Genomic DNA, 23,484 nt, shown 5'->3' on the forward strand with positions numbered 1-23,484 from the left:
CTTCTTAAAGGAGAAAAGAGATAAGAGAGAGTTTATTTTGGAGCCATTTTGAATGACCATGGTCCAGGAACACAGATGTTTCAGCAAGTGTTCTTAACTGTTGAGCCATTTCTCCAGCTTCAACATTTGTTTTGTTTTGTTTTTTTCAGACATGGCTTTTCTGTGTAGTCTTGTTTTGGAACTGGAACTCACGCTGTAGACCAGGCTGGCCTCAAACTCACAAAGATCCACCTGCCTCTGCTTCCCAAGTAGTGGGATTAAAGGTGTGCGCCACCACTGCCCGGCTCCAACTTCTATTTTTAAATCTATTATTTTATTTTGAGTATGCATATATGTATGTTAATGTACCACATGTACGTGGTGCCACGGGGGGGGGGGTCAAGATTTTGGCGGGCTGTCTTGACACTCCTCCAGGGAGGGGTCAAGGCTTGGTGGGCACTTGGACAGGGCCTCCAAAGATGGAGGCCAGAGACCGGGACTTGGGACTTACATTCACAAGCACCAATGACAGGACCCCATCTTGAGTCCTGCTTGCTCCTGGCTTTAAGGAGGTGTGGAACTGTCTCAGTTTGCCCTAGGGCAATGCTAACTCTAGACTCCCTTCTGTTCCCATTTCACCCTGGAACCTGTTCCTTGCCTTTACAGGAGGCAGCATTAACAGCTGGATACAAACTTGTTCTGTGTTTACCCTCGGAATGACTAATTCAGTTTCTTTATTAGCTTTAATTCAAAATCATTGCAGAGTGTGGAGTTCTAGTCTTATAAAAGCTGCTAACTTATTATAGACTGTTAGAAAATACAAGTTAGTCAGTCATCATCTTTAAAGTTCTGATATAATTAGTTACAAAAATAAGCCTTATTTAGTTCCCTGTATATGTTTTCAAAGTCAAACTTAAATAATGAGAAACAAAGTTTGTCTAATCAGAAATGCCTAGGCAGCCCTCATACTTCAGAGATCTGCAGAATATGGAATTTAAAATAATGATTAAAAAGCTTATTATATTAGACAGAGACTCTGAGATCCTAACAGTAAACCAAGGTCTCCAAAAAAGATTATGAAACACCATGATGTCTCCACCTGGATTACGACGACGCTGACCACTGGACGAGATGCCCCAGTACAACACCGGCTCCCAGGTCCTGGTCCAGACTGTGGATAAGCAGTAGGACCTTGGAGAATTGATTTCACCGGTTTTGCCTAAACAAAATGAGGTCAGTCTTTTCCATGTCCCTCTTCCACAGAAAAAGAAAAAGTTCACCTTATGGCCCTGTCTGAGACAGTAAGACTGCGATTCTGGATATTTCTGTCTCCAATGCTGTGGAGGCCTGGGTATGACTCACTGTATATGGACTCTGGTCCCTGTTATTTTTGATAGATTCAGAAACTATTCGGTCTGCACTCAGATACACTTTATTTATCCTCCTGGGATCTCTGATAGTATTGATGGCTAGGGCAGTTATAATGTCAGTTTAGCAGCAAAATGTATCCAGATCCTCCCACAAAGCTACAGCCAGCTTGTTAGCTCATTAAAAAATCTTTTAAGGTCTGAGGATATAAAAGTTCATAAGCTTTGAGGGTCTAAAAAAAATGACTTAAGATATAAAAAATGCTTCTAATTCCCCCCCCCCATGGAGTTCTAATAAGCTGATAGAGCAATGACTACTTACTGTATGGGTCACAAGCTCAAGATTTTAGATCTATTCTGGTTTTCATTCAAATATGAACTTAAAAGGGTTTCTCATTGGGCCAAAGACATCTCTGTCCAAACCATACATGGTTCTCTGGACAGCAGAAAAATATACATTATCTAACCAAAATCTGTAGTTTTTGTTAGGACCCAAAGGTATGAGTCTATTCTTTCTGTTTACAGATACCCATTATCTGTTCTTTTTCTACAATACGGGTTTTTCTTTACATAATTTTTAACTTCTGTTTCTACTTTAAACTTATCTCAATAGGCTTCCACTTGGCTGGCAGAGGCACCTAAGCATCACTTGCTGACTACAACTTGCTCTGAATGGTGGCTATCTCTGAACTTTCTGAAAGCTGATGTGGACCAATCAAGCTGATAGGAACACTCCCTGTTCCTTCAATGGAGTATGAAGAGTGTCCCATTGCCTGAATTTCCTCCTTACCTTTGGCTAACCTTTCAACCTGCTTGGGCCCAGATAACAACGCTCCAATGTCAACTTGAAGTAGTTGCAGAAAGAAACACATCATCCCATGCCCCTTGCCCAGAATAGGTTGAAAGGCTGAGACAAGGGGGAACTCCCTGGCATGGGGGACAAGATAACTACCTATAGTTCCTATTGAGGAACTAAAAATAGGTCCAGAGTTGTCAATTAATGGATTTATTAATTTAAATAGTTCCATACCTCCTTAAAACCAGGAGCAAGCAGGACCCAAGATTGGGTCCTGTTATTGGTGCTTGTGAAGGGGGAAATGTAGGAGCCAGCCATGATAAGCTAAATATGAACCGATCGCCCAAAGGAAGCTCTTTACTTCCAGCCTTTATCACCTGCCAGAGTAGGACTCAGCTGTCGATTTAATTAAGAGGTCTGAGTCTCAGTAGTTTACCCTGAAGCAATACCTGGTTGCAGGAAGAACTACAAACTGAGATTACCTGAGCACCACCTAAAAACAGACCATCCTAAGGAAATGCCTAACGTTCCAACCGTTGTAGATAGGATCACCTGCCAGCATACACTCACCAGGACACCCCTAGATAATGTCAGCCAATCAGGGATCCTGAACCTCAGAAACCCCTCATCCCCAACTTTACTACTATAAAACCCTATTCTAGCTGAACTCAGGGCTCTCTGTTTATTCCAATACATTGGACATGCAATGAGACCGAGTTTGCAAGCTTGTGTAAAATAAAGGCTCTTTGCTTTTACATATGGGACTCGGCCTCCTTGTTGGCTTTTGGGGGACTTCGCGGATTTGGGCATAACACTCTTATTAAGTTATTCATCTAAGCCAACCAATAAAACATCCTTATAGTCCTAAAAGTCATATAAATATAACAACTTATAAAGTGATTAGATCCTATGTTTTCCTATCTGTCTCAAAACTAATCTAAAAAGGAAATTCCTTTTATATTAGGAAATACCTTTGTTACATTAGGTCATTGGTCTAACTTTCTACTGTAATAGCTATCCTTTCTAGCAGGTTTGGACCCAGCTCTCACATGACACACGAAAGTGAAGGCATAGTGAGATCACTGCATTAGACCACTCCATGGGAAGAAAGGAAAGTTTATTGGGGATCAAATTGCCAAAGTCATCTCTGGGGTGTAAGTGGGGGCAAAGAGTAGAGAAAAAAGTCAGAAAAGCAAGCAGATTCTATAGAACAGTCAATAGGGTCTTTGAGTTGATACAGTCTGCTTGGATTGATTTGGAACTAGATGCTCTTGCTCAAGGTAGTTGAGTTTGCAGGAGTATTAAGGGAGGTTCTGGCAAGTAGAAACTCCACAGTTGACCTCTATTTACCCAGCAGCAATCCTTCTGTTGACCTGGTCAAAGCCCTCTGCTTAGGACATACCAGCACTGGCATTTGGATCTAACACTATGCACCCAACTCTACATTCTCTTAAATGCTGCAAATATCTAGCATATCAAGTATGTTCTTTTCTTAAACCTGCCAATGCTATGTGTTTGGTTCTTTTAAATATTTCATTCTTAAATTTAAGTCTTTTGGATATCAAAGCATACGCACTAGGAAGTGACATATCTCAAAAACTTGGGGAGGCCTTCTTAGTAATGATTTTAGAGACACTTTGATTGACTCGCCCAGTTGGAGTAACTCCCAAAGCAGGAGACAGTGCCGCGTCTCCATAGATGCCGTTCTTTAGTGTAGCGTTTCCCACTCGGAAGAGGCAACCTTAAAAAACATTTACAAGATGGGCTGAAATTAGAGAATAGATATAAACAATTTCTGTTATTCTTGCAGGCTATGCTTGTGTCTGTCGGGTGAAGGACATACTAGAGAAAGACTCATGCAAAAAATGTTGATATTTTTGCATTTGTGTGTGTGCTTGTTGATGTGGCCACAACCAAGTTGCATGTTTGTGGGCTGGGCTATGTGTGCTGAGTGCTAGATCACTGAGATGAGGTCACATGGTGTCTTAGCTACTTTTCTATTGCTGTGACCAAACACCATGACCAAGGCAGGAAAGAGTTAATTGGGCTCACAGTTTCAGAGGGGTTGAGTCCAGAGTAAAGCATGGAAGTGGGGACAGCTGAGAGCTCACATTTTGTTCTGAAAGTAGGAGGGGGGGGGAGAGAGAGACAGAGACAGAGTCAGAGAGAGACAGAGAGACTGGAAATGTCAGGAGTCGCCCACCCTCAGTGACTTAACTCCTCCAATAAGGCCACACCTCTCAATCTTTCCCAAGTAGTTTCACTCACTGGGGACCAAATATTCAAGCAGTGTTTGTGTCTTGGACCCAGCTAGTCTACTACTGATCAAGATTTGTGTGAGTTCTCTGCCTCTGAGGAGAGAGAGAGATAAAGGGGGGAGGGATAGGAGGAGGAAGGGAGCGGGGTAGAGAATGAAAGAGAGAGAGAGAGAGAGAGAGAGAGAGAGAGAGAGAGAGAGAGAGAGATCTTCAGCTAAGAATCCCAGAATCTTATTTCTGGGTGTGATGCTTCTGCAATGTTGGTTCTTTTCCCCCGGGGTGGATCTGTGTCACTAACAGATCTCTCTAGAGGGATTCTTCTCTACCCATCAGGCAGATGACCTGAACATCAGGGAGTAACTCGTTTCTGTCTTGCGGTCCCTCATCTGAGTCTCTCTCACCATGATAGGGTGATCCCCAAGTGAAGTGAGACAGTGGTGGAGACTCAGGGTTTGAACATTTCCTGAAGATCAAGATGACTGACGCCATAGACTTTGTAGATTCTGAATCCAAGTGATTTGCAAACACGCTTTCCCCCAAGGTGGCCAGCCTCTCTCAGGAGTCGTGGTTTTTGATTCCAATCGTTCATCATGATTCTTTCCAATAGCCACAGTCTGAGGGCAATTTCACCCATTAGACACTAAAGTTTGGTATCTGTTTATCCATCAAGTGTGACAATGCCCCACTCTGGCGGTCTAGAGTAGAATATAAGGTATTTCTCAAAGGCTAGGATTCAGAGCACACTTGGTAGAGTGCTTGTCTAGTGCAGCATAAAATGTAGGACATGTGCCCTGTGATCACAGCCTGGGAGGTGCCAGCAGGATGGCCAGAAACTCAAGGCCATCCTTGATTGAGAACCCCGATTCAGTGCTGGGCAGTGGTGGTGCACACCTTTAATCTCAGCACTTGAGGCAGAGGCAGGCAGATCTCTGTGAGTTCGAGGCCAGCCTGGTCTACAGAGGGAGTGCCAGAACAGGCTCCAGAGGTACAATGAAACCCTGTCTTTAAAAACCAGAGAGAGAGAGAGAGCGCCCTGATTCATGACCAAGTGGAAGAACAATTGAGAATAGTTCCCCATGTCAGTTTTGGGCCTCTACATGTGCATGTACCACGTTTACACGCACCCACCCACACCCATGCATATGTGCGCATGTACCACGTTTACACGCACCCACCCACACCCATGCATATATGCGCATGTACCATGTTTACACGCTCCCCCCACACCCATGCATATGTGCGCATGTACCACGTTTACACGCTCCCACCCACACCCATGCATATGTGCGCATGTACCACGTTTACACGCTCCCCCCACACCCATGCATATGTGCGCATGTACCACGTTTACACGCACCCACCCACACCCATGCATATGTGCGCATGTACCACGTTTACACGCACCCACCCACACCCATGCATATGTGCGTAGCTCACACATTAAATGGGGGAAATTACATTTATCTGGCCCCTAATTTCCTCTTATGACTCTTTGCCATGTTGTTTTTTAGTTCATTGCCCCTCTGACCTTCACGCATGTGCCTGTGTGTAGCAGCACTCCCCCTCCCTCTCTCCCCCTTTCATTCATTCCTTTTTTTTTTTTTTAAAGAAATACATTTGTCTGGATGTTTTGCCTACATGTATGTCTGGGCACCACATGTGGGCCAGGTACCTGCAGAAGCCAGAAGGTCCTGTGGAACTAGAGTTACTGATGTTTGTGAGCTGCCATGTGGATGCTAGAAACGGAACTCTAACCTTTTGGAAGGAGAAGAGCCAGTGCTCTTAAGCACCAAGAAGTCTCTCCATCCCTTAGAACCAATTCTTGCTGATTTTGTTTTTGTGTGAGTGTTTCTGGACAGCACTCAAATTTCAACTTAAATTCCTTCCACAAGATGAGTTGACGCAAAGTTGAAACACTGAGGTGTAAGAATATCGAACCAGATACTGACAGCTCCTCTGTGTGACCAATTTGCATGCATCCACATTGACAAAGCACAGAAGCTACAAAGTGCTAGAGTCCACCTAATCCTAACTCGTGTGTGGACTGGAGCTCCACTCCGTTGTTCCGGCTTTGCTGTTTAGCCTGACTGCCTCTGGCAGCAGGATCACTGCTCTCGGCCCTGCAACCACTTCTGTTACCTAACAGTCTTTCTCAAAAAGCTGGTCTCCCTTGTAAGCCCCCCCTTCTTCTTCCTTTCTTTTTTAAATAATATTGTAGTTGAAAATATTCGTCCACTTTGACCGTTCTTTGCCTTCACCCTTTTATAACTAACATACCAAACACCCAAGGGGTTCAAGCATAGTGAGGGGCAGTGCTACGTCCTTCATTAGTTTTGTGGGGTTCCTACCTCTCTCTTCTGGGTCTTTTTTTAAATATTTATTTATTTATTATGTATACAATATTCTGTCTGTGTGTATGTCTACAGGCCAGAAGAGGGCACCAGACCTCATTGCAGATGGTTGTGAGCCACCATGTGGTTGCTGGGAATTGAACTCAGGACCTTTGGAAGAGCAGGCGATGCTCGTAACCACTGAGCCATCTCTCCAGCCCTCTCTTCTGGGTCTTATGGATCATATGTAATGTTGCTTATTAGATCTTGGTAAGTTGCCATCTCCCTACATCTTTTCTCAGTTGGAAAATCTCCAGTCAAGCTCCTGTATCCCTCATTTGCTCTCCCTAGCTCGTATCTGTATCTGCATCTGTATCATCTGTATCTGTATCATCTGTATCTGTATCATCTGTATCTGTATCGTCTGTATCTGTATCGTCTGTATCTGTATTATCTGTATCTGTATCATCTGTATCATCTGTATCTGTATCATCTGTATCTGTATCATCTGTATCATCTGTATCTGTATCATCTGTATCTGTATCGTCTGTATCTGTATCATCTGTATCTGTATCATCTGTATCTGTATCATATGTATCTGTATCATCTGTATCTGTATCGTCTGTATCTGTATCATATGTATCTGTATCATCTGTATCTGTATCGTCTGTATCGGTATCGTCTGTATCTGTATCGTCTGTATCTGTATCATCTGTATCTGTATCATCTGTATCTGTATCGTCTGTATCTGTATCATCTGTATCTGTATCATCTGTATCTGTATCATCTGTATCATCTGTATCATCTGTATCTGTATCATCTGTATCTGTATCATCTGTATTTGTATCATCTGTTGTAGGGCCCTGGTCTCCCTTATTCCTGGGGTGCATTCGTGGGGACAGTTTATGATCAACTAACTAAGCTTCCTGTGTGTTTCTGTGCTATTCCTGCCCCTCCCGGTGGTTAGCTGCAGGGCATTTACTCCATTGTTAGTATGGTAATTTCCCACCTGCCTGGGTGGAGATCCTAGTGCTGAAGTTAGGTAGATAAGGACTCCCCCAATGCTGAATAACTGAAACTGTTTATATTGCAAACACTAAGCAATCGCTGAGGTCAACAAGAGGTGGCTGTGCCCCTGTGAGCGAGCAAGGGGCCATGTCTCGGGGGAAGAGGGGGACAGCAGCAAGTTCAAAGACAACCAGTCTTGTGTTCCTACAAATGCAGTCATTTAGAATAAACTTTGTTAGAATAGCTCATACATGGAGGAAAGTGAGAGACACTGGGGTAGTGGACTGGGCATAAGATACAGATACAAATGATACAGATACAGATGATACAGATACAAATGATACAGATACAGATGATACAGATAAAGATGATACAGATACAGATAAAGATACAAGTGATACAGATACAGATTTTAACACCCGATTTTGTGTTACACCCTCGGTACAGTTCGCACGCCACTGTACCGAACGAGAGTCGAGCAAGGGCCTGGAGGTTGAAAAGAACACACAGAGAGACCAGGGTTATTCGAAAGGAGATGGGCTTGTATGTATGTATGTATTTATATCATAAATGTTCTTGCTAACTGAGAAGGTCGGAAGAAAGTGCCAGATGCACCGGAACTGGAGTTACAGATGGTTGTGAGCCACCATGCGGAGCTGAACCGGGCCCTCTGGGAGAGCAGTCAGTGTTCTAACCACTGGGCCATCTCTCCAGCTCCTATGGGGAAGTAGGAAGATGAGGAGTTTGGCTTTGGTTTGCTTGGCTCCTGTAGAAGGGAGCTGCAGGCTGCGTTCCTGCCACCTGGCTCCCAGCAGCCTGGCTAGCTTATGCCCCGAAATAATTACAGGGAAACTGTATTCTTTTAAACACTGCTTGGCCCATTAGTTCTAGCCTCTTAATGGCTGATTCTCACATCTTGCCTAAGCCATATTTAGGAATATATGAATCCCTCTTCACCTAGGGCATGAGGAGGAAGCATACATCCTAAGACACTCGGTGTCACATGAGTTCAAAGTGACTAGCATAGAAAGTGCTCACAACTGCGGCTAGCGTGCAGGGAACGTGTAGCACCAGTCTTACCGGGAAAGATTCAGCATGTCTGCCCTGGAGAGAAGAGGCATGGCGTCACTTCCTCTTCCTCCCAGCATTCTGTTCTGTTTACTCCACCCACCAATGTTCTAACCTATCAGGCCAAGCAGTTTCTTTATTAACCAATGACCTTCCTCCATCAGGCTCCTCTGTTCTTCTGTCATGGAAGTCGAGCATGCTCACAGGCCTGACACTGGAGTGAAACATTCCCTGCACGTTAGCCGCAGTTGTGAGCACTTTCTATGCTGGTCACTTTGAACTCACGTGACACCGAGTGTCTTAGGATGTATGCTTCCTCCTCATGCCCTAGGTGAAGAGGGATTCCTATCATGACATCTTTTCTTTCCTCCTGTAAACGGTGGACTTCCAGCAGACTGTCATTAGCAAGGGGCTCCCTAATGCTTCTCTGTCTCCATGGATATCCAAAGCTCATTGAATTGAATAGCCTCATTGCTAGGAAAGCTGGCTCACCCTGGCTCCACTTTTAAGTTCATTTATTTACAGGATTCCACTTCTGTTCCTTAGATCCAGATTTAAATAACCCTGAAAGCCATGAGCAGTTCACCCCTGACATCCATTGTCACCCTCGGCAACAGAAATCTTGAGAGACTAATTTTTCAACTCCCCCCACCCCATTCTCTCTCTGTCTTTTGAAAAGTTCTACATTTTATTACTGGGCAGACCACTCCCCCAATTTATTTATTTTTATTTTATTTTATTTTGGCTTTTCGAGACAGGGTTTCTCTGTGGTTTTGGAGCCTGTCCTGGAACTAGCTCTGTAGACCAGGCTGGTCTCGAACTCACAGAGATCCGCCTGCCTCTGCCTCCCGAGTGCTGGGATTAAAGGCGTGCGCCACCACCGCCCAGCTCCCCCAATTTAAAGATGACTAAGTCTCCAGATGAAAATGTTGAACTCCGTCCATGGGTCAGTGCAAACCCCAAGCCTTGCCTATGTGACTCTATAGGATCAGCCTTATTCTCCTCCAGGGTTTCCTCTTGGAGCTGGACCTGGTTTTGTTACCAGATCTCATTCGAATCCGCTGAGGAAAAGCATGATTTTGCTTTTGGTTCTTGGCCAGTAATCACTTGATTCTGGAAGTCTTGTGAGAAGACATGGCGAGAAGTTGAGTCTCCCCCACTCTTGCCCAATTCTTTAACTGTTAAGTTAATACATCAGGTTTCCACCAGCCTGGGCTCTGGCCTTAGTTATGATCAGCTGAGACCTCAGTTTTGGCTTTTGGGATGCTATTATTCCTGGCATTCTGAAATGTCCTCTGATCAAATGGGTTCCTGTCAAGCCCAACTGAGCTGCCAAGAAGGAGAATCAGGCCAGTCCTTGCGTTCACTGTAGCCAGTCTTTCTCTGTCCCACTAGCCAGCTCTAAACCACGACACAGAGACTTCCTATTAATTATGAGAGCTTGGCCTTGGCTTAGGCTTGTTCCTAACCAGCTCTTAGAACTGAAGTCAGTCTATAGCTACTAGTCTGTGTGCGGCCAGCTAGCCTGTGGTTGCTGTCTCTCCTGACTGTCTTGCTTGTTCCCTGTCTCTTGGGATTTCCATCTTCTTTTCCCCAGCATCCTCTCTGCTCTGAAAATTTTGCCTAGATATTGGCTCCTCAGCTTTTTATTAAACCAATCTGAGTAGCACATCCTCACAGTGTAGAAAATGGTTATTCCACAACAATTTACTACCAACACAAGGCAGTTCCAAAAGATGCTGCACATCTTCACTGTGTCTCTAGAGGAAATTTTTCCTATGAATTTATAAAATGTTGAAAGCACAGCCTGGCACGATGGTTCATACTGGTAATCCCAGAGTTTGGGAGGCTGGGGTTAGACTTCCAGGGGTTCCAGGCCAACCTGAACTACATACGGAGTGAGACCCTGTCTCAAACAAACAATAAATTAAAAATGTTAAAATTCTATCAGTCGCACAAGTATGCCTGTATGTTTATTATAAAAATTTAATAATTAATAGTTGCAAAATCTTATACTGTTATTTATAAAATGATCACTAAATTTCTTCTCCACAACTAGAAAACAGGAAAATTAGCTGACAGGCAAGATAAGCATTAGGAAGCTGAGTATGGTGGTGGAGGCCTTTAACCCCAGCACTCTAGAAGAGGCAGACAGATCTCTGTGAGTTTGAGGCTAGCCTGGTCTACAGAGTGAGTTCTAGAACAGTCGGGGGTATCCTGAGAAACCCTGTTTCAGAGGTTAGAGTGTGGGGTTGGGAGAAGATAAATATTAGGAGAAGCTGCATGAGCTAACGAATCTTAGAAGAACTATATATTTTTACAATTTAGTAAATAATAAAAGTATTATCTAACAAATAATACAACCAAAAGAACATAAACTATATTCTACCTATGATTTAATTACATAATACTCATAGGAATTTATTGTTGTATTAACAATTGTCATGTAAATAAAGTCATTCTTAAAAACTGTCTCTTGGAAGGTTCTAGAAAGAACGAGGTATAACTTTATGATGCAGAGAGATGCACACAAATCTTAAGTCCACAGATTTCACACAGTGAACATCTTCAGATGACAAGAGAACTCCACCCCTCAGAAAGCACCCATGTTCCCTCCTATTCTTCCCCAAGGCCTCTGTCAACACAAATATCTTGAAAACTGTTTTGTTTGTGTTTTAAGATAGGGTCTCACTTTATAGATAGTTTCATTCTGGAAATCACTGTGTAGCCCAGGCTAGCCTAGTCCTCTCTGCTGCTTTTGAGCTCCTCCTGCCTTTGACCCTGAATTCTGGGATTAAAGGGATGAGCTACTCACGCACTTGGTTTATTATAAGAATGCCCCTTTCCTTCTCCTGCCTAGACCTGCTCTTTTTCCTCCTTTTTTCTCCCCCACCCCACCAAGCCCACAGCATCCTTCTGTGGAGCCAAGGGCTTTGCCATTGCACCGACTTTTGAACTTGTTGTTTATTTATTTGTTTGAGACAAGGCTCTGTGTAGTCCAGGATGACCTGGAACTCCCTCTATAGACCAGGCTGACCTCAAACTCAGACATCTTCCTGCCTCTGCCTCCCAAGTCCTGGGACTAAAGGAATGTGCCACACTGGCTTGCAGAACTTCTTAGTTCTTACACTACTTAGGGAGCTGGTCTTTTCAGAAAACAAAAACAACTAGAGATTGGTTTCATTTGAGAAGCACTAAAAGTGTAATTTTAGCCACTTCAAGTTTTTATGGGGAAGATGTTTCTCTCCAAACCACTAACAGCCATCAGAGCTCACCAGCAGTGAGGCTGAGATGGCTCAGCCCAATTACCTGAGTTCGATCTTTGGGACACACTTCGTGGAACAGGAAATCCGACTGCCACCTGTCTTCTGACCTCCACATGTGTGCATGGTAGGCCCACGCTACCACCTGCCCAAGAAGATTTTGTTTGTCTTTGTTTTTCGAGACAGGGTTTCTCTGTAGCTTTGGAGCCTGTCCTGGAACTAGCTCTTGTAGACCAGGCTGGCCTCGAATTCACAGACCTGGAACTCACTCTATAGACCAGGCTGACCTCAAACTCAGACATCTTCCTGCCTCTGCCTCCCAAGTGCTGGGATTAAAGGTGTGCACCACCACTGCCCAGCCTGAGAAGTTTTAAAAAACGTTTTACAAATTGAAAATACAAAGACTTGTGAAAAACTTCAGATGCCTCTAAGTGTTTGCCTTCTTAAGCCTTTCAGTTAAAAATTATTTATTTAGAATACGTATACAGTGGACTGAGAAATGTATATAACTCCGTGGTGAATGCTTTTCTAGTATACATGAGTCTCTAGGTTAAATTCCCAGTAGCGGACATACACACACACACACACACACACACACACACACATAAATGCATAAACGTCGAGTATGGTGATTATTATGATTTTGAGTAAAAGTTGATATAGTTTTTGAGTATTCTGCCTGCCACAATGTGTCTTCAGGAAGTGGTGATCTGGCTCAGTTGTTTGGTCTTTGGTGACAGTGTGTGTTTGCTGTGTCTCTACTCTCCAGCCTCTTCAGGGCCAACTCTTGCGCTTACTGGCCGCACACCCTGTTTGAGTCGGCATGTTCCCGGTGGTAGCTCTTCTCCCTAATACTTTGTTCCTTCTTTTTTCCTTCTTCAGGCAGTAACTGGGGATTGAATCCAGGTTCTCACACAGTTAGTACTCTGCCACTGAGCGACGTCCGCAGGTCATCCTTCTCCAACCATCTCCCCTATCCTCTCAAATCCTGCTCCACTCTGCAGGGCTGTGCCTGAAGGTTTTCCTCTAAGGTCCCCAGTAAGAGCCAGAGGAGCCGATCAAAGCCCCTGGCAAGCCTGCAGGGAGAGCTGTTGTTGCCAAAGGGGGGTTTGCCAGTATCCGGTGCCTTCTGGTTTCTGGGACTTTTTAAATTATATTTTGTTTATTTATTTTTGTTTGTTTTTCTGTTTTTTTTTTTTGAGGGTTTCTCCGTGTAATAGCCCTAGCTGTAGACCAGGGTGGCCTTGAACTCACAGAAGTCTGTCTGCCTCTTGAGTGCTGGGGTTACAGGTGTGTGTCACCACTGCCCGACCTTAAAATTTTATTTCTAAATCTTTGTACATACAATGCTGTGTTTGTTTGTTTGATAGGTAGGATCATTCCTGTTTTTGCTTTAAAGAATAGCCCTGGAGAAAGGTCCAGGAGCAGTGTTCAAGGTCACTTGAGCCAGGAGCCAGGATTATGAAATTCTGCCTGGCTCCAAAGCTCATCTGTCTCTGGTGCGGAGCACACTAGCAGAGGAGGAGAGGAAATCACTCAGCGAGGATGGTCTCACAGTGGGGCTTCTATGGCATAAAGTGGGCAGGGGACACAGTGCGCTTTGGGACTGAGAAAAAGGAGGAGGTAAGGTGTGATAAGGTCAGATACTTGCCCAGGACATTCCAGATCTCCTCTCTAGAGGGAGAAATAATGCCTGCTGTCCAGGCGACAGGGGGATGACAACGTGCCCTACCTCAACCCCCTCAGGCCCAGGCAGACTGCCAGTGCAGAGAGCCAGGGAGCGCAGAGGCAAGGGAGAGCGACTGCAAGGAAGGAAACTCTGTCAGCTTTGCCAGTCTGTTTCTGACAAGCAGGCTGTGGGCCACGGAAGTTTCTTAAGGTCAAGGGAAATGCGATATGGAGAATGTAACGGAACTGGGACACTCCCCTTACCCCAGCCTTCAGGCCAAGTGGATCCAGCTGCTCCAGCTTGGAGTCTAGGTTGGTAGCACAGTGGGGTAGGGAGAGAGAATGAATGTGCCAGCTAACCTCATAAACAGTCTCTTGGCTACATTGGTGCAGTGGCCAGCACAGGGAACCCAGCTCTACAGAACTCCCAGAATCCATTTCTTCATGCGTGAACTTTTACCTACTCCTCTTGTCTTTGCAATGTTTTCTTTTTTCATCCAACTGGTATGGCAGCACAATTAAGGACACCTCTTTAATTGTCAAGGTTCTGCCCCACACTAGCCAATCAGACAAGCTTCTTTTAAATTCTGTTTTTTGAAAGTTGTTTCCCCAACTATGAAGGAGGCGAGTCCATCTTTAGCAGGGATTAGATGATATCTCTGGGTGGCTTACAAAAGGTGCAAAGCGCTGGAGAAATACGGTGCGGAATTTCTTTGTCTTCTTTCCTTCCAGATTTCTGTCCCCACAGAAGTCACCTCAGCAGATCAGAGTTGGAAAAATTCCACCACAGGATTGGAAGCAGCACTGCCTATGAATTGCAAATGCTCCTCCATTTATTTTTTCCATTTGTCATATTTCCATGGGATAAGGCAGAGGGGAGGTGGCCAAAGGCACAGACCAGGAAGCCCATCCCCCTGAACTTGCTCATCCCTTCTGCGAGCCAAATCCTTGGCTCTCCGCACTGGCAGTCTGCCTGGGCCTGAGGACTTGAGGTAGGGCATGTCATTTCCTGGTCACCTGAACGGCAGGCGTTATTTCTCCTACTAGAGAGTAGAGCTGGAATCCTGGGAAATTATCTGAACATGAACAAAAATACAAAGACACATTCCTTGGAGCTTGGCCCTCAAAGTGTCAGCCCCAGCTCCTCTCTGAAGAGCTTGAGACAGGAATGGCGAAAGAAATGGGGGAGAAAAAGGCCCTGGTGGAGAAGGAGCACAGTAGTACCCAGGGGTGGGTTCAGGACTTGGCCAAAGAGTAAGAAGTCTGGAAAATTAAAAAAAAAAAAAAACAACTTGGTCCAAGTGCATAGGAACCAGTGGGGATTCCCAGAGCATCTTCTTGGGGAGAGTTGCAGCCTGTTGCGTAAGATGCATTAGGATGCTAACTGTAAGATGAGAACATCCCTGAGGAGAGGTCAGGGACATATGCTCTCCACTTTGGTGGGAGTTCTTCTGGCCATTCTTACAGGCTACCGTCAGGGTCTGGCAGGTGGAGGTCACACTTGGAAAGGATGGACACAGGAAGATGTTGAGGTTTTTGCTGTCTTTTGCATACCTGTTGGTGTGATCCTTTGCTGAATTGCATGCTTGAGAGCTGGGCTCCATGTTCTGCATGTTAAATTCTGAGACGAAGTCACATGATTAGGCTTGGTACTGACTGGGACTTCAGCTACCCACAGTGTCTGGAGCAGAATCTTATTCTGGCTGGTAGCTTCTCTCTTAGGGAAAAACACACACAATAACATTACCAACAACAAAAACTAAAATAACAGGAACTAGCAATCACTGGTCATTAATATCCCTTAATATAAATGGACCCAACTCACCTATAAAAAGACAAAGGTTAACAGCCTAGATATGAAAACAGAATCCATCCTTCTGCTGCATACAAGAAACACACCTCAGCCTCAAAGACAGACATCGCCTCAGAGTAAAGGTTTAGGAAAAAGGTTTTTTTTTTTTGTTTGTTTGTTTTGTTTTGTTTTTTCTTCAAATGGACCTAAGAAACAAGCTGGTGTAGTTATCCTAATATCTAACAAAATAGACTTCAAACTAAAATCAATCAAAAGAGACAAAAAAGAACATTTTATATTAGTCACAGGAAAAATCCATAAAGAGGACATCTCAATACTGAACGTTTATGCCCCAAATACAAGGGCACCCTCATATGTAAAAGAAACACTTCTAAAGCTTAAATCACACATTAAACACCGCACACTAATAGTGGAAGACTTCAACACTCCACTCTCACCACTGGACAGGTCTGTCAGACAGACAATAACAGAGAAATAAGGGAACTAACAGATGTTATGAATCAAATGGACTTAACAGACATCTATAGAATACTCCATCCAATCAGAAAAGAATATACCTTCTTTTCAGCACCTCATGGAACCTTCTCAAAAACTGATCACATACTAGGTAACTAAGCAAACACCAACAGATACAAAAAAATTGGAATAACCCCATGTATCTTAGCGGATCACCATGGCTTAAAATTAGAATTCAACAGCAACACTTATTTCAGAAAGCCTACAAACACATGGAAATTAAACAATGCTCACCTGAATCATCAATGGGTCAAGGAAGAAATAAAGGAAAAAATTAAAGACTTCCTAAAATTCAGTGAAAATGACCACAGAGCATACCCAAATTTATGGGACACAATGAAAGCACTCTTAAGAGGAAAGTTCATAACACTAAATGCCTACATAAAGAAGCTGGAAAAATCCCACACTAGTGATTTAACACAAAACCTGAAAATTCCAGAACAAAAGGAAGCAAACTCACCCAGGAGGACTAGATGGCAGGAAATAATCAAATTGAGGGTTAAAATCAACAAAATAGAAACAAAGAAAACAATCCAAAGAATCAATGAAACAAAAAGTTGGATCTTTGAGAAAATCAACAAAACAGACAAACCTTTATCCAAACAAAGAGAAAGAGAGAGAGAGAATATAACCAAATTAACAAAATCAGAAATGAAAAGGGGAACATAACAACAGACATGGAGGAAATACAGAGAATCATCAGGTCACATTTTGAAAACCTTTACTCCCCCAAATTGGAAAACTTAAAGAAAATGGACAATTTTCTGGATAAATATCACCAAAATTAAATGAAGACCTGTTTTAGGAGGCCAGTTGTTTGTTCCTGGCTGTTCAGCCCTGAAATAACCACATAGAAACCATATTATTTGCAATACAGTTTAGCCAATAGCTTAAGCGTGTTTCTGGCTAACTCTTATATCCTAAACTAGCCCATCTCCATTAATCTGTGCATTACCATGTGGCTGTGGCTTACGAGCAAAGTTTTGGCATGTCTGTCTCTAGTGGCAGCTCCGTGACTTCTCCCTGACTCCATCTTCTTTTTCCCAGCATTCAGTTTAGTTTTCTCTGCCTAGCTCTGTTGAACCTATCAGCTCAATGGTATTCACAGCATACAGAGGGAAATACCACATCAAAGAACAGATAAGCAAATTAAACAGACCCATAGCTGAAAAAAAAAAAAAGGAAAAAAGAAACAGTCATCAAAAGTCTCCCAACCAAAAAAAGCCCAGGGCCAGATGGTTTCAGCACAGAATTCTACAAGATTATCAAAAAAGAACTAATAACAATACTCCTCAAATTGTTTCACACAATAGAAACAGAAAGAACATTGCCAAACTCTTTTTATGAAGCTACAATTATCCTGATATCCAAACCACACAAAGATATTACTAAGAAAGAGACTTACAGACCAATCTCACTCATGAATATTGATGCATAAATACTCATTAAAATATTGGCAAACAAAATCCAAAAACACGTCAGAAAAATCATCCATCATGATCAAGTTGGCTTCATCCCAGAGACACAGGAATGGTTCAACATATGAAAATCTGTCAATGTAATCTACCATATAAACAAACTGAGAAGAAAAAAAAAACCATGATGATCTCATTAGATGCTTTCTGAAAAAGCCTTCAACAAAATACAACATCCCTTCATGATAAAGGTCTGGAGAAAGCAGGGATACAAGGAACATATCTAAACATAATAAAGGCAATATACAGCAAGCCAACAGCCAACCTCAAACAAAATGGGGAGAAACTCAAAGCCATCCCACTGAAATCAGGAATAAGACAAGGTTGTCCACTCTCTCCATGTCTATTCAATATAGTACTTGAAGTTCTAGCTAGAGCAATAAGACAACAAGAGGATACAAATCGAAAAAGAAGTCAAACTCTCACTATTTGCTGATGATATGATGATATGATAGTGACCCCAAAAGTTCTACCAAGGAGCTTATAATAAAGCTTTGTGATGTAGGAGGATACAAGATTAACTGAAAAAAAAAATCAGTAGCCCTCCTTTACAAAGATAATAAATGAACTGAGAAAGAAATCAGAGAAATATCACCCTTCACAATAGCCACAAACAGCATAAAATATTTTGGAGTAACTATAACCAAACAAAAACCTGTATTTTAAATTTTTGAATAAAGAAATTAAGGAAGACACCAGAAAATGGAAAGATCTCCCATGCTCTTGAGTAGGCAGAATTAACATAGTAAAAATGGCAATCTTATAAAAAGCAATCTACATATTCAATGCAATGACCATCAAAATTCCATCAAAATTCTTCACAGACCTTGAAAAAAACAATACTCAACTTCATATAGAATCGAAAAACCCAGGATAGTCAAAACAATCCTGTACAATATAGGAACTTCTGGAGGCATCACAATTCCTGACTTCAAATTCTACTACAGAGCTATAGTACTGAAAACAGTCTGGTATTGGCATAAGAACAGACAGGAGGACCAATGGAACCGAATAGAAGACCCGGATATCAATCCACACACCTACAAACACCTGATTTTTGACAAAGAAGCAAAAAATATCAAATGGAAAAAAGAAAGCATATTTAACAAGTGGTGCTGGCATAACTGGATAGCATCATGAAGGATGAAAACAGATCCATATCTATCACTATGCACAAAACTCAAGTCCAAATGGATCAAAGACCTCAACATAAAGCCAGCCACACTGAACCTTATAGAAGAGAAAGTGGGAAGTACACTTGAACGCATTGACACTGCAGACCACTTCCTAAATATAACCACAGTAGCACAGACACTGAGAGAAACAATTAATAAAGGGGACTTCCTGAAACTGAAAAGCTTCTATAAAGCAAAGGACACAATCAACAAGACAAAACGACAGCCTACAGAATGGGAAAAGATCTTCACTAACCCCACATCAGACAGAGGTCTGATCTCCAAAATATACAAAGAACTCAAGAAATTGGACACAAAAAGAACATGCAATCTAATTTTTTTTTAAAAAAAAATGGAGTACAGACCTAAACAGAGAACTCTCAACAGAGGAATCTAAAATGGCTGAAAGACACTTAAGGAAATGTTCAACATCCTTAGTCATCAGTGAAATGCAAATCAAAACAACTCTGAAATTCCATCTTACACCTGTAAGAATGGCCAAGATCAAAAACACTGATGATAACTTATGTTGGAGAGGTTGTGGGGAAAAGGGAACACTTCTGCATTGCTGGTGGGAATGCAAGCTAGTACAGCCCCTTTGGATATCAGTGTGGTGATTTCTTAGAAAATTAGGAAACCACCTTCTGCAAGACCCAGTAATACCACTTTTGGGTATATATCCAAAGAATGCTCAATCGTGCCACAAGGACATGTGCTCAGCTATGTACATAGCAGCTTTGTTTGTCATATCCAGAACCTGGAAACAACCTAAATGCCCCTCAACTGAAGTATGGATAAGGAAAATGTGATACATTTACACAATGGAGTACTACACAGAAGATAAAAAAAAAAAAAACCTGACATCTTGAATTTTGCAGGAAAATGGATGGAGCTAGAAAACATTATTTTTAGTAAGGTAACCCAGACACAGAAAGACAATTATCACATGTACTCACTCATAGGTGGATTTTAAACAAAGCAAAGAAAACCAGCCTACAAACCACAATCCCAGAGAACCTAGACAACAATGAAGACCCTAAGTGAGACATACATGGATCTAATCTACATGGGAAGTAGAAATAGACAAGATCTCCTGAGTAAATTGGGAGCATGGAGACCATGGGAGAGGGTTGAAGTTTAGGGGAAAGAAAGGGAGGGGAGTAGAGAAATATATATAGCTCAATAAAAACAATTTTTTTTTAAAAAAGAAGAGGGATATTGAATAATTCCCTGCTTTGTGTTGAGGAGAAGCCAGAGGGACTGAGGATGCTTACAGGAGCCACCATGTCTTTACAAAGTATCCCATTCCCAACCTGTGGATCTTGGATCTCTGGGAATGCAGTGATGTCATCCAACACACAACTTCCTGTTTCCCAAGCAGACTACATCTGAGGTCACCCACTGGCAATTAGTGAACATAAGTGATAAAATGTAAAGTATGATTTTTAAAAATGCCAAGTGGATTTCCTCCTTAGAAAAACCAATTCTAAGTGATCTTTCTTGTAAAAATGAAATTGTTTTTCCTTTGATCTTCCATGAGCTAACTTGATCCAAGAAAGGAATAAGAAACTGGTCATCACATCTTTAGTTTCCCTAATGTGAAATTTGTTAAGCACTATTGTGCTAACACTAGATACTTCCAGAGGGAGGAAGAAGAAGCTAGGACCACCAGCCCAGGGGTTTCCCTACTGCCTAGTCTTATGAGGGGATTTTCGAGATTGAAGTTCTCTCCTCTCAGGTGACTCTAGCTCGTGACAAGTAAGCATAGAAACTAGCCAGCATAGGAGGGGTATCCTCGGGGTAAGACTCCACCCAGATAAGATTCCACCTTGTAAAAATTTGGTGGAACTGTTTGGGAAGGATTAGGAAGGATGACTGTGGAGGTTTTAATGAGAATGACTCCTATCGGCCCTAAGTTTGGATGCTTGGTGGTTTGCTAGGTGGACTGTTTGGGAATGAGTGGCAGGCATGGCAGTCCTGGTGTATCTGTGTCACTGAGGAGGAGCTTCCATTTCAGGTTGGAGTAGCTGTGTCACTGGGGGTGAGCTTTATTCAGGCCCAGTGCCCTTCTCACTGCCTGCTGCCTGCTGACCAGAATGCAAAGCTCTCAGCTACTGCTCTGGAGCCTGTCTGCTTCCCGCCATAATGACCGTGAACCAAACCTCTAAAATTGTAACCAAGCAATCTCCCAATAAAACACTCTCCTTTATAAGAGTTATCTTGGTAATTGTGTCTCTTCATACCAATAGAAAAGTGACAAAGACAGAAACTGGTATCAGGGACTGGGGCATTGCTGTGACAGGCCTGACCACGTTGTTGTTTGCAGAAATGTGGAAAACTTGGGGCTTTTGGACTAGAAAAGTGGTCGAACTTTTTAAGTGGGTGTACTGGCTGGTTTTGTGTGTCAACTTGGCACAAACTAGAGTCATCAGAGAGGAAGGAGCTTCAGATGAAGAAAAGCCATCATGAGATGCAGCTGTAGGGCATTTTCTCAATTAGGGATCATTGAGGGAGAGCACAGTCCACGGTGGGTGGGGCCATCCCTGGGCTGGTGGTCCTGGGTTTCATAAGAAAGCAGGTTGAGGAAGCCACATGAAGAAAGCCACTAAGTGGGACCCCTCCATGACTTCTGCGTCAGCTCCTGCTTTCAGGATCCTGCCCTGTGTGAGTTCCTGTCCCGTCTTCCTTCAGGGATGAACAACAATGTGGAAGTGAAAGCCAAATAATCCCTTTTCTTCCCAGCTTGCTTTTTGGTCATGGTGTTTTGTTGCAGCAATAGAAATCCTTACTAAGTCAATGGGGCTTAATGGGTGTAGTGTTTTGAAAGAAAATGGCCCTCCCTGGAGTGGCACTATTATGGTACGGCTTTGTTGTAGTAGATGTAGCCTGTTGTGTCACTGCAGGGTTTTGGGATCTCCTGTGCTCAAGCTGCACCCGGGGTGGCACAAGTTCACTTCCTGTTGCCTGCATGTAAACCTCTCAGCTCCTTTTCCAGCACCATGTCTGTCTGCATGCTGCCATGTTTCCCACCATGACAGTAGTGGACTAACCCTCTGAACTGTAAACCAGCCCCAATTAGACACTTTCCTTTATAAGGGTTGCCATGGTCATGGTGTCTCTTCACAGCAATAGAAACCCTAAGATGATGGGCCATTGGAGTAGGAGCATAGAAGGCAGTAGTGTGGAGGGGGATTTGGACTATAGAAGTTTGACACCAGAAGTTTCAGAGGGTGAGAATATTAGTAAGTAGCCTACAGACCTTTCTTGTGATATTTTGGAAAGGAATGTAGCTGCTTTCTGCCCTTGACCAAAACATTTGTTGGAGTCTAAACTGAAGACTTTGGATTAATGCCCTTAGCAGAGGAGATTTCAAGACAGCCTGGTACTAACTATGTCACATGGCTAGTAGCGATCACTCCTATGCAAATCCACCATGAAAAGGAACAAGTGGGGCAAAAAGAAATCCAGAAGGCACAGTTTGAGGAGAAAAGAGGTACTGGAAAGTGTCATGTTGGGGCCAAAGTTTGTGCTGAATAAGAGATAAGAAGTTTAAAGGGAGCCCTGAATCAAAATGGAATGAAGGGGGCGACCACCCTCAGGACAAGATGCCACCGAGGCAATCCTGAAGCCTGTGAAAGGAACAGGCAATTCTGCAGCCCATGAAAGGAACAGGCAATCCTGCAGCCCATGAAAGGAGCAGGCAATCATGCAGCCCGTGAAAGGAGCAGGCATTCCTGCAGCCAGTGGGGTTTCCTCTCTTTAGAGACCAGCATCAACTGAAAGCTTATGCAAATGCAAGTCAAGGAGGGGGCCGAATTAAGACCCCAACAGGCAGAAGAAATTGACCATGTGGTTCTGGATTTAGAGTTAAGACAGATAAAAAAGGTGGTAGAATCTTCCTCCATAAGGAAAGCTGCTGAGGTTAGGCATGTGGCCGGGGCAGCCCTGATTGGAGGCCCAGAGAGGCCATTTCATGAACCTGTGAAGGTGGATCCTGGATTACATTGGAGACCCCAAGATGTTGGAGATGCCAGAGCTATGGACACCTGCCAAGGAAAGCTGCATTCAAATTGTGGTGCCAGCTCGAAAGAGAGAAGTGTGTTGCAGTCAACAAAGGTGGGGGGATGGGATACTGCGCAAGCCATCTGAAATGACCTGTGGGTCAGTATTTGTTCACTCTGCTCTCTTTCTCTTTCCCCCCTTTTGGAGTGACAATGCATATTCTCTACCATTGTATGTTGGAAGACTGGGACCTGCCTTTTTCATTTTACAAGAGTTTACAGTTAAGAAATTGCCTTAAGACTCAGAAGAGACTTTGGCCTTTTAAACAGTCTGAGACTGTTAAAGACTGGTGACTTTTGAAGTTGGACTGAATGCATTTGCATTGTGGTGCAGTTACAAGGCTGAGTCCAGATAGTGGAGAGAATGGCCACCATGAGCTCGTATGTTTCAATGCTTGGTCCCTAGTTAGCGGGACGGTTTGGGAAAGAGTAGAGGGGTGGCCTTGGAGGATGTGTGTCACTGGAAATGGGCTTTGAGGTTTCAAGAGTCCAAGCCAGGCCCAGTGACTTTTTGCTGCCTAAAGATTAGGGTGTAAAATCCGTAGCTACTGGACCAGAAATAGTGGTCCACACCTTTAACTCTAGCACTTTTGGAGGAAGAGGTAGGTAGATCTCTGTGAGTCCAGGCCCAGCCTCCTCTAAATAGTAAGCTCCAGGACAGTCTGAACTATGTAGAGACTGTGTTTCAAAAAAAAAAAAAAAAAAAA

General features: G+C 43.2%; 1 pseudogene; it reads right to left on the reverse strand.

Annotated features, from left to right (window-relative positions):
• Positions 1–9,786: 9,786 nt before the first annotated feature.
• Positions 9,787–9,942, reverse strand: LOC121438426 (annotated as a pseudogene).
• Positions 9,943–23,484: the final 13,542 nt, after the last annotated feature.

This window comes from Microtus oregoni, unplaced genomic scaffold, assembly GCF_018167655.1.
Source record: "Microtus oregoni isolate MIOR12 unplaced genomic scaffold, Mior012 000056F_ref0000123, whole genome shotgun sequence".
Lineage (NCBI taxonomy): Eukaryota > Metazoa > Chordata > Mammalia > Rodentia > Cricetidae > Microtus > Microtus oregoni.